Here is a 10,748-nt window from a genome sequence, read left to right on the forward strand (position 1 = left end):
GAACACCCTTCAGTGAAGACCCCCTCTTCAGTATAGACCTGCCTTCAGTACAGACCGCCCTTCGGTGCAGAACCCCCTTCAGTGCAGACCCCCCCTTTATTACAGAACCCCCTTTAGTACAGACCCCTCCCCTTCAGTACAGACCCCCCTTCATTCAGTACAGACCCCCCTTCAGTACATACCTCACATCACGGGACATCCTCAGCAGTGTCCCTCCTCCTGTGAGACTGGAGAGGAGCGGGAGGTGGCTTCGCTCGGCTGTGTGAGACAGCGTCAGCGGGGACAGCTCAGACAGCCTGCGAGAGATGCAGATCAGTGCAGTGGTGTTGCCCTGGGCCCTGCCGATGGGAGTCACCCCTCTGTCGGGTGTCACCCGGTTGGGGCCCACACCCCCCCTGATTTTCACCCCCTTCCTGCCCAGCCCAATTGTCAGATATATCCAATAGAAGAAAAAAATGTTTTTGTAAAAAGGCCAAAATGTATTCTGCTACATGTCTTTGTTAAAAAAAATAAGTGAATATTATTTGGTTTGTTTGAAAGCTATAGAGTCTACTAAACTTTGGAATATATACTGGATTTTTTAAAATATATATATATATATATATATATATATATATACTACTAATGGCGGCGATCAGTGACTTATAGTGGGACTGCGATTACACTGACGTGGCTGATCAAGACAATAATGAGGCTGCAATGGCGTGGCTGATCAGGACACTGATGAGGCTGCACTGGTGTGGTTACACTGGCGTGGCTGATCAGGACACTGATGAGGCTGCACTGGCATGGCTGATCAGGACACTGATGAGGCTGCATTGGTGTGGTTATACTGGCGTGGCTGATCAGGACACTGATGAGGCTGCACTGGTGTGGTTACACTGGCGTGGCTGATCAAGACAATAATGAGGCTGCACTGGTGTGGCTGATCAGGACACTGATGTTGCACTGGTGTGGATGGCTGGTGGCTGATCAGGGTTATGATGTGTCTGCACTGTGTGTTTACATACCGTGTAAAAAATAGGATTTTTATAACAGCTCACCTGTAAAATCCTTTTCTTGGAGTACATCACAGGACACAGAGGCTTCATAGTAATTACTATTTGGGTTATAGGCCACCTTCAGGTGATGGACACTGGCACACCCAAAACAGGAAGTCCCGCTCCCTATATAACCCCTCCCACACAGGGAGTACCTCAGTTTTTGTAGCAAAGCAATATACATATATCCCAATAAGAGGGGAGGGACCTCTGTGTCCCGTTATGTACTCCAAGAAAAGGATTTCACAGGTAAGCTGTTATAAAAATCCTATTTTCTTTATCGTACATCATTGGACACAGAAGCTTCATAGTAATTACAATGTGGGATGTCCCAAAGCAATGCCATCTGAGGGGAGGGAGATACCAAATAAAATTAGGGCGCCATCAGACCTGAGGATCTATACTGCAGCCCGCAGCACACTGCGCCCAAAGACGTTATCCTCCTGTCTCTTGATATCCACCTGATACAATCTGGTGAATGTATGGACCGAAGACCAAGTCGCAACCTTGAAAATCTGAGTCATGGATGCTTGGTGATGCACTGCCCATGAAGCACTAACTGCACTGGTAGAGTGCGCTTTAATTTGAATAGGAAGAATTCTCCTCTTCAAACCATAAGTCTGAATAATAACTTGCCGAATCCACTTAGAAATAGTAGATTTTGACGCTGCCTGTCCCTTTCTGGGGCCATCTGGCAGCACAAATAAAACATCAGTTTTCTGAATCTGAGCAGCCGCCTTCAGGTAGGCCTTAACTGCTCTCGCAACATCCAGAGAATGTAATGACTTTTCTTCCCCAGAACGAAGTTCTGGATAAAAGGAAGGCAGGATAACATCTTGATTCAGATGAAACCCTGACACTACCATAGGCAAAAAGGTTGGATGAAGGCATAACACCACTTTATCCTTGTGAATAATCAAATATGGCTCTTTACAAGAAAAAAGCAGCCAGCTCTGACACCCTTCTCGCAGAAGATATAGCAACCAGAAAAAACAATTCCCTTGTCAAAGGACTAAGGGAATATGGCGTAATGATTCAAAAGGCTGTTTTTGTAGCACAGACAAGACTAAATTCAAGTCCCATGGGCACAGGGGTGACTGGCGGATTAATATGCGTTACCCCTTGTATAAAGGCCCGGATCAAGGAATGTGAAGCAAGTGGTCGTTGAAACAATACCGATAAGGCTGAGACCTGGCCTTTGATAGTACTCAAGGCCAGCTTAATTTCCAGCCCCAACTTTAGAAAAGCAAGAATTCTACCTATGACATATTTCCGAGGATGCCAACCCTTGGATTGGCACCAAAAAATATACCCTCCAGACTCTATAATAAATTACTCTAGAGGCTGGCTTCCTAGCATTGACCAGGGTAGACACCACTGAATCTGAAAGCCCCCGATTCTTTAGAATGGGGGTTTCAATAGCCAAATCGTTAAATTCAGAGTTTGTAAAGCAGGATGGAACACTGGTCCCTGTGAGAGCAGGTGTGGACGTGGTGGAAGGGTCTACAGGTCCCCTACTGCCATCTTTATGATTTCTGTATACCATGCCGTGGCTACCAGGACCACCGGCTTTTGTTCCTGCTTGATCCTGCAATGAAGCCGCGGTAGCAGCTAAATTGGGGGAACGCATAAATCAGTGAATACTGATCCCATGGGGCCACTAATGCATCTGTCCCTCATGCGAGTGGATCTCTTGTCCTTGACACAAAGTTGACCAGTTTCTAGTTGAACCTGGATGCCAACAGATCTACGTCCGGGGTACCCCATCTTTGGCATATAGCCAGAAAGATTTCGGGGTGAAGAGACCATTCCCCTGGGAACAACTCCTGGCGACTTAAGAAGTCCACATGCCAATTTTCTATTCCCGGGAAGAAGAATGCAGACAGGCAAGGTACATGCCTCTCTGCCCAGGCCAGAATATGGTACATGCCTCTCTGCCCAGGCCTCTGGGCCGCATGACTCTTGGTATCCCCTTGGTGATTGATATAGGCCACTGCTGTGGCATTGTCGGATTGAACCCAGAACAACCCTTCAATCTGAAAGTCCAGTTTCAGATCCAGGCGTGCTGCCCGAATTTCTAGGATGTTGATGGGTAAAATCCTCTCGGCCCTGGACCACCTTCCTTGGACAGTGGTTTCTTCCAGGACTGCTCCCCAGCCTGAAAGGCTGACATCTGCTGTCACCACCTTCCAGGAAACCGGAATGAAGGATTTTCCTTTTTTGGAGATTCTTGGACACCATCCACCACCTGAGGCTCTGGCGCATGTCTGGGGCCAGATATGTTGGAAAGTCCAGAGCTTGGATCTTATTGTTCCAAGCAGACAAGCTACTGTTTTGTAACAGCCTTGAATGAAATTGGGCATAGGGAACTGCTTTGAATGAAGCCACCATAATAATAACCTCATGCAAAAGCGAATGGAGGGATCTTTCTTTGTCCTGACGATCTGGATCAGCGCCCTCAAAGCGTTGATCTTTGTTTGGGGCAAAAAAAAACTCCTTTTCGGTCTGTGTCTATGAGTAGACCTAAGTATTCCAGCCTCTTTACTGGCCGTAAGGAAGACTTTTCTAGATTGAGAATCCAACCTAGGTGTTCCAGATACTTGACCGTGCTGACCAAATTTTAGTTCAAGCGGGCTACCGACTGATCTACGAGTAGCAGGTCGTCCAGGTGTGCCATTACTGTTATACCTTGGGCCCTTAGATTTGCTAGACAGCACCTTTGTAAAAACTCGGTGTGCGGTAGCTAGACCGAAGGGCAGGGCCATGAACTGAAAATGGCGAACCGCAGAAACTTCTGGTGAGCGGGAAAAATAGGCACATGCAGATATGCATCCTTGATGTCGATTGATGCTAGCAGTTCTCCTCCCCTTAGGGTGGAAACTACTGACCGGATTGACTCTATGCGGAAAGAGCGGATATTTAGGAATTGATTTGGATCTTTGAGACCTAGAATGGGTCTGACATCTCCATTTGGCTTTGGTACCGTGAAGAGATTTGAATAAAACCCCAAGTCCTATTCTTCTGTGGTAATCTCTATGATCACCCCTTGAGACAACAAATGGTCTAGCGCCAGAAACAAAGATCTTCTTTTCCCTGGATCTTTGGGAACGCTTGATCTCAGAAAACATCCTGGAGGAAACTCCCGGAACTCTAACTTGTAGCCTAGACATACTGTGGAAATGACCCATCTGTCCTGGATCTCCTCCTGCCAAGTTCCTGAGAACTGCAGAAGCCTACCCCCCACTCGGGCAAGCGGGGGCACCGCTTCAAAAGGAGGCCTTAGGACTCTGCTTTGTAGGCTTCCGTCCCCAGGATCTCTTTTGTCCCTGGGTTTGATCTTGAGGTTTTCCCTTTGATCCTGACGGCGGGGGCCATCGCGACTGCCTGGGGGCAGCCGCCCCCAATCCTGGAGAAGAAGCACGTCTATATGAAGGACACTTACTCCTTCTTTTAACTGGTAAAAGAGTACTTTTCCCACTAGAAATTTTTTGGATATACTTGTCCAAATATTCTCCAAATAGCCGTTCCCCATGAAAAGGAAAACTAGCTAACAGGTTTTTACATGGTGACTCAGCTGACCAGTTTTTTTAACCAGAGAGTTCTGCGCATGTATACCAGAAGGAGAACAAGGTGCGATGCCTGCTGAATAGAGTCCTTGATAGGATCCACCGCAAAACATAAAGCCCTTGGTAGGTCGGCTACGTCCTGGGCCTGCTGAGCAGGAACCACCTTGAGGAGCTGCTTCATCTGATCTCTTAGAGATTGACGAACGCCTATTGCTGCAACTGCCGCTTGAGTTACCGCATCTGTGACAGCAAAGGAGGTTTTTAGCAAAGATTCTAATCTTTTATCCATTGAATCTTTGAACATCTGAACATTGTCTACTGGACAAGTTAGATTTTTATTCACAATAGAGATAGCAGCATCTACTGCTGGCACACTCCATTTCTTGGTGAATTTTTCCTCCATGGGATAAAGTAAAGAAAACTTTTTAGGAGGAAGAAAATGCTTGTCTGGATGATCCCAGTCTGCATACATAAGCTGTTCCAGCAACTGATGAACGGGAAAGGCATGTACAGCCTGCAGAGGCTTCAAAGACCCTAAAGGAGAAACAGGGATGCCTGCTGCCTCAGTTAAAGGTAATTTAAACGATGAACGGACCAATTCTGTCAGGGATTGTACCATCAACTTTTCAGATTGTGAGGCTGAAAATGGTTCATCTGAAGTTGACTCCTTAGAAGAGGAGTCATCAGTCTGTCCCTCTTCCCGGTCATCGGGGAGTAACTCATCCCCCTCTGCCCACAGCTGATCCCTAGCTTGGGTGCCCGGGGTGGGAGAAGGGGATCTACCACGCTTTTTCCCACACTGGGATGCTATTAAAGTCGCCAATCTCTCTTCCAACCCCACTAGAGTTGAAGAAAAACTTCTTCGGTAACATACACAGGGGCTGATATGTTGGAAACAACTGTAGCCCCCAAAAGTCCCGATGGCTCATCTTGACTAGCCGCATCTGGTTTCTCCGGGGAGGAGGGTACCGTGGAGGCATGACCAGAGTCCTTGGAGCCTGATGGTGACGTTTTTGCACTCCTTTTAACAGCGCTTGAACTGTTTCTCCGGGAAGACATAGTCCTAAGCCCAAAAGCAGAGGTACTAATAAACTTGCATTCACTGCTGAGCTCTAGTCCAGCAATTAATATGCTGCTATTACCGTACAGCCTGATGCTGAGTAGATGTGTCTCCTTGGAAGTGCCTGTATCCACTCTGTGTCCCTCTGTAAGCGGATGCTGTTTTGAGGAGGCTCTTTTAAGACACCGTAACTCTGCACCTGCGCTGCACATGAGCCGTCAAGCCACGCCCCTCTTCCCCTCCACAGCTTACCGATTTAAATCCTCACTTCCCGCACACGTGCCGCTTGGGTATAGCGTGGGGGGAAGAAAAAAATGCTGGAGGGTCCGAACGTACTCCCGCAACCCCGGGGGAGAGGAGGAAGTAGTTGCATGCTGCACCGCAGTCCTTTCCCTGGGACAGGGGAACCCCTATCCATCACAGAAGGAAGGAACAGCCGCTGCAGCCACTTCCAGCGGGGAACGATGACCTGTACAAGCCTTCTGACACAATGAGCATGGTAAGTGTACTCTTACACCCTCTAGTGGTGAATTGCAGGCAAGACAACACCAAACTCAAACAGGGAAGAAATCCTATAAGTGAACCAAGTTCCTTAGGATATCTTCACTTACCTTTCCCGCCGCAGGATTCTGCTGCAAGCATACAGACCCAATCTTCACCTATCACGGCAGGCTGTGTTATAATAGAACCTTCAGGAACCGGGACCCCTAAAATGGGTCCACTCTCCTGGACCTGTATAGCACCCCGCCAGAAAAAACTTTTGGCATTTAGTCAAATGACCAAAGTACTGTGTCTCAGGGTCCAGCTCTCAATCAAGAGAAACATTACAGGAAAAACCTCATTCTTCATCCACGAGGCCCAGATACCATCCACTTTGGCCCTTAGGCACTTTAAATGGATCCGGTTGCATAGTCCCTTGGACCCCTAGGGATCCTCCAGCGGAGCTCTTTTTAAGACTTCTTTAACCGTGACCAACACCTTAGACACTGGCGAAACAACTGAGGTACTCCCTGTATGGGAGGGGTTATATAAAGGAGGGGGACTTCCTGTTTTGGGTGTGCCAGTGTCCATCACCTGAAGGTGGCCTATAACCCACATAGTAATTACTATGAAGCCTCTGTGTCATGTGATGTACGATAAAGAAATCACAGTAGGTAAGCACACATTGTGATCCTGCACAGATCAGCTCTCCTTTCCTTACAAGCTGTCTTGTCAGTGGTTTAGACATTAATGTCTAAACCACTGGCAACAAAAGTGAGTACACCCCTAATTGAAAATGTCTAAATTGGGCCAAATTTTCCATTTTCCCTCACCGGTGAATTGTGACTCATTAGTGTTACAAGGTCTCAGGTGTGAATGGGGAGCAAGTGTGTTAAATTTGGTGTTATCGCTCTCACTCTCTCATACTGGTCACTGGAAGTTAAACATGGCACCTCATGGCAAAGAACTCTGAGGATCTGAAAAAAAGAATTGTTGCTCTACAGAAAGATGGCCTAGACTAAGAAGATTACCAAGACCCTGAAACTGAGCTGCAGCACAGTGGCCAAGACCATACAGCGGTTTAACAGGACAGGTTCCACTCAGAACAGGCCTTGCCATGGTCGACCAAAGAAGGTGAGTGTATGTGCTCAGTGTCATATCCAGAGGTATGTCCGTATATATGGTCTGGGGACACACTGGGCTCCTTCACTGCCATTGTGCTCTTGCTGGGTGTCCAGTGTGCTCCTGTTCCTGTAAGGGGGCTTGGGCTGCCTCCAGGCTCACCTGCCCCACATCTATCCATTCCATGCATGTGCTTCCACTGTGGAGACACTTATAAATTTGTAGTTAGGACTGGAAGCAACACAGGGTGCCGTGACGAGGCCTTGCAGCTTTCACATGCGTTTGAAAATGTGTGCTGACTAAACCCCGGCTTTTAACAGACGGTTAGACAGGTAATTTGGTTGGTCAGCAGACTGGTTGGGGAGTTGAGCTATGGAATTGTTTTTGTCTTACATGTATATGTCCCTCCATGCGCTCCTTGCTGTGAAGGCCAGTTAAAGGTGGGGGCAGTGGCCAGTTTTTTGTTCATATCCAGAGGTTGTCTTTGGGAAATAGACGTATGAGTGCTGCCAGCATCGCTGCAGAGGTTGAAGGGGTGGGGGGTCAGCCTGTCAGTGCTCAGACCATACGCCGCACACTGCATCAAAGTTGGTCTGCATGGCTGTCATCCCAGAAGGGAGCCTCTTCTAAAGATGAGGCCCGCAAACAGTTTTAAGATAAGCAGACTAAGGACATGGATTACTGGAACCATGTTCTATGGTCTTATGAGACCAAGATAAACTTATTTGGTTCAGATGGTGTCAAGCATGTGTGGCAGCATACCAGGTGAGGAGTACAAAGACAAGTGTGTCTTGCCTACAGTCAAGCATGGTGGTGGGAGTGTCATGATCTGGGGCTGCCTGAGTGCTGCCGGCACTGGGGAGCTACAGTTCAGTGAGGGAAACATGAATGCCAACATGTACTGTGACATACTGAAGCAGAGCATGATTCCCTCCCTTCGGAGACTGGGCCACAGGGCAGTATTCCAACATAACGACCCCAAACACACCTCCAAGACGACCAATGCCTTGCTAAAGAAGCTGAGGGTAAAGGTGATGGAATGGCCAAGCATGTCTCCAGACCTAAACCCTATTGAGCATCTGTGGGACATTCTGAAATGGAAGGTGGAGGAGCGTAAGGTCTCTAACACCCACCAGCTCTGTGATGTCGTCATGGAAAAAGACTCCAGTGACAACCTGTGAAGCTCTGGTGAACTCCATGCCCAAGAGGGTTAAGGCAGTGCTGGAAAATAATGGTGGCCACACAAAATATTGACACGTTAGGCCCAATTTGGACATTTTCACTTAGGGGTGTACTCACTCTTGTTGCCAGCAGCTTAAACAATAATGGCCGTGTTGAGTTATTTTGAGGGGACAGCAAATTTACACTGTTATACAAGCTGTACACTCACTACTTTACATTGTAGCAAAGTCTCATTTCTTCAGTGTTGTCACATGAAAAGATATAATAAAATATTTACAAAAATGTGAGGGGTGTACTCACTTTTGGGAGATACTGTATATGTGGATTCTTCGCAGCAGTCCCGCACTGTAGCAGTAAAGCTACAGTGTGCGGTCAGGAACTGGTTAAACTTTGTTGTAAAACCCAATCAAGAGTGTATATGGCATCTTTGTGAAGAATATTGGTGTATCCGCAGTAACTAAAGAAAGTCTTCAACATTTATTGTTAACTTAAACATGAATAAATTGTAAAATTAAATGATTAACCGCACTCTAAATAAAGTGCATGTGAAGCCATAAACTTCAATTATGGTGACAAAGGAATAGAGTGATATAAAGTTCCAAAAGCATTCAATATAAATATATTAAATAAAGTCCCATGAACACTCCGTGGTATCCAAAAACGCTTCTGTGCCCAAAACAACCGTATGTGTCTTCTCTTCACCAAAATTCATATGTGCATCCTACTCACCAGAGCATGTTGACCCCCATTACAGGTAGTCAAAGACAGCAAAGTTGGATGTATCCTCTTGGAGAGGAAGACAGCCCAGGGCAAGTATCACTGACGCTACTCCTGGATTCCTAGGCACTCGTACCAGCTTAAATAGGAGTAGAAAAAGAAGCCTCTCGTGGTGCAGTATATCCCAAAAAGATTTATTAACCACTTGCCGACCACCGCACGAACATTTACACCGGCAGAATGGTACGGACAGGCAAATGGGTGTATATATATGTCCCTTTAAAGTTGCCTTTGTGTGGGCGTGCGCGCGTCCCTGCCACGAGCTCCGTGACCGTGCCTGCAGACTCGATGTCCCGCGATCGTGTCACAGAGCTGCAGAACGGGGGGATGCCTGTGTAAACAAGGCATCTCCCTGTTCTGTCTAGTGACAGGACACTGATTGTCTGCTCCCTGTAATCGGGAGCAACGATCAGTGTCGTGTCACAGTAAGCCCAGCCCCCACACAGTTAGAATCACTCCCTAGGACACACTTAACCCCTTCAGCCCCCCCCCTAGTAGTTAACCCCTTCACTGCCAGTGTCATTTACACAGTAATCAGTGCATTTTTATAGCACTGATCACTGTATAAATGACAATGGTCCCAAAATAGCGTCAAAAGTGTCCCATGTGTCCGCCATAATGTCACAGACACAATAAAAATCACTGATCGCCGCCATTACTAGTAAAGAAAAAAAAAATATTGATAAAAATGCCATAAAACTATCCCCTATTTTGTAGACGCTATAACTTTTGCGCAAACCAATCACTATACGCTTATTGCGATTTTTTTTACCAAAAACATGTAAAAGAATACGTATCGGCCTAAACTGAGGAAAAAATGTGTTTTTTTATATATTTTTTGGGGATATTTATTATAGCAAAAAGTAAAAAATATTACTTTTTTTTCAAAATTGTCGCTCTATTTTCTTCTAGATTGTGAAATGTTAAAATCATAGGTAAACAGGGGACATTGTACTGCGCTTCACCTGCTCTGGTGAGTAGGATGCCCATATGAATGTTGGTGATGAGAAGACACATACTGGTGTTTTGAGCACAGAAGCGTCTTTGGATACCACGGAGTGTTCATGGAATTTTAATATTTACCGTATTTATCGGCATATAACACGTACTTTTTTCCCCTGAAAATCAGGGGAAAATCGTGGGTGCGTGTTATAGGCCGATCCCCGCCGATTTCTGTGTCATCGGAGCGATCGCGGCAATTGCCGCGGTCGCCGCCGACATACACAGCCGTGGGTAGATTCAAATATGGCGCCGAGACTGCAGGGAGCCAAGATACACATACACGAGTGTTCTCGGCACCGCCGTCACACCCAGTCCCGCCCCTGGACCTGTGTTATGTCCATCATAGGGCGGGACTGGGCGTGACTGTGAGCGGTGCCGAAAAAAGCCGTGAACACTCGGGTATGTGTATCTCGGCTCCTTGCAGTCTCGGCGCCATATTTGAATCTACACCGAGTGCACAAAGCTGCACTGACATGGCTGGACTGGGGCAAACCTGCACTAACAAAGCTGCACTGGGGC

This window comes from Aquarana catesbeiana, linkage group LG06 (assembly GCF_042186555.1).
Source record: "Aquarana catesbeiana isolate 2022-GZ linkage group LG06, ASM4218655v1, whole genome shotgun sequence".
NCBI lineage: Eukaryota > Metazoa > Chordata > Amphibia > Anura > Ranidae > Aquarana > Aquarana catesbeiana.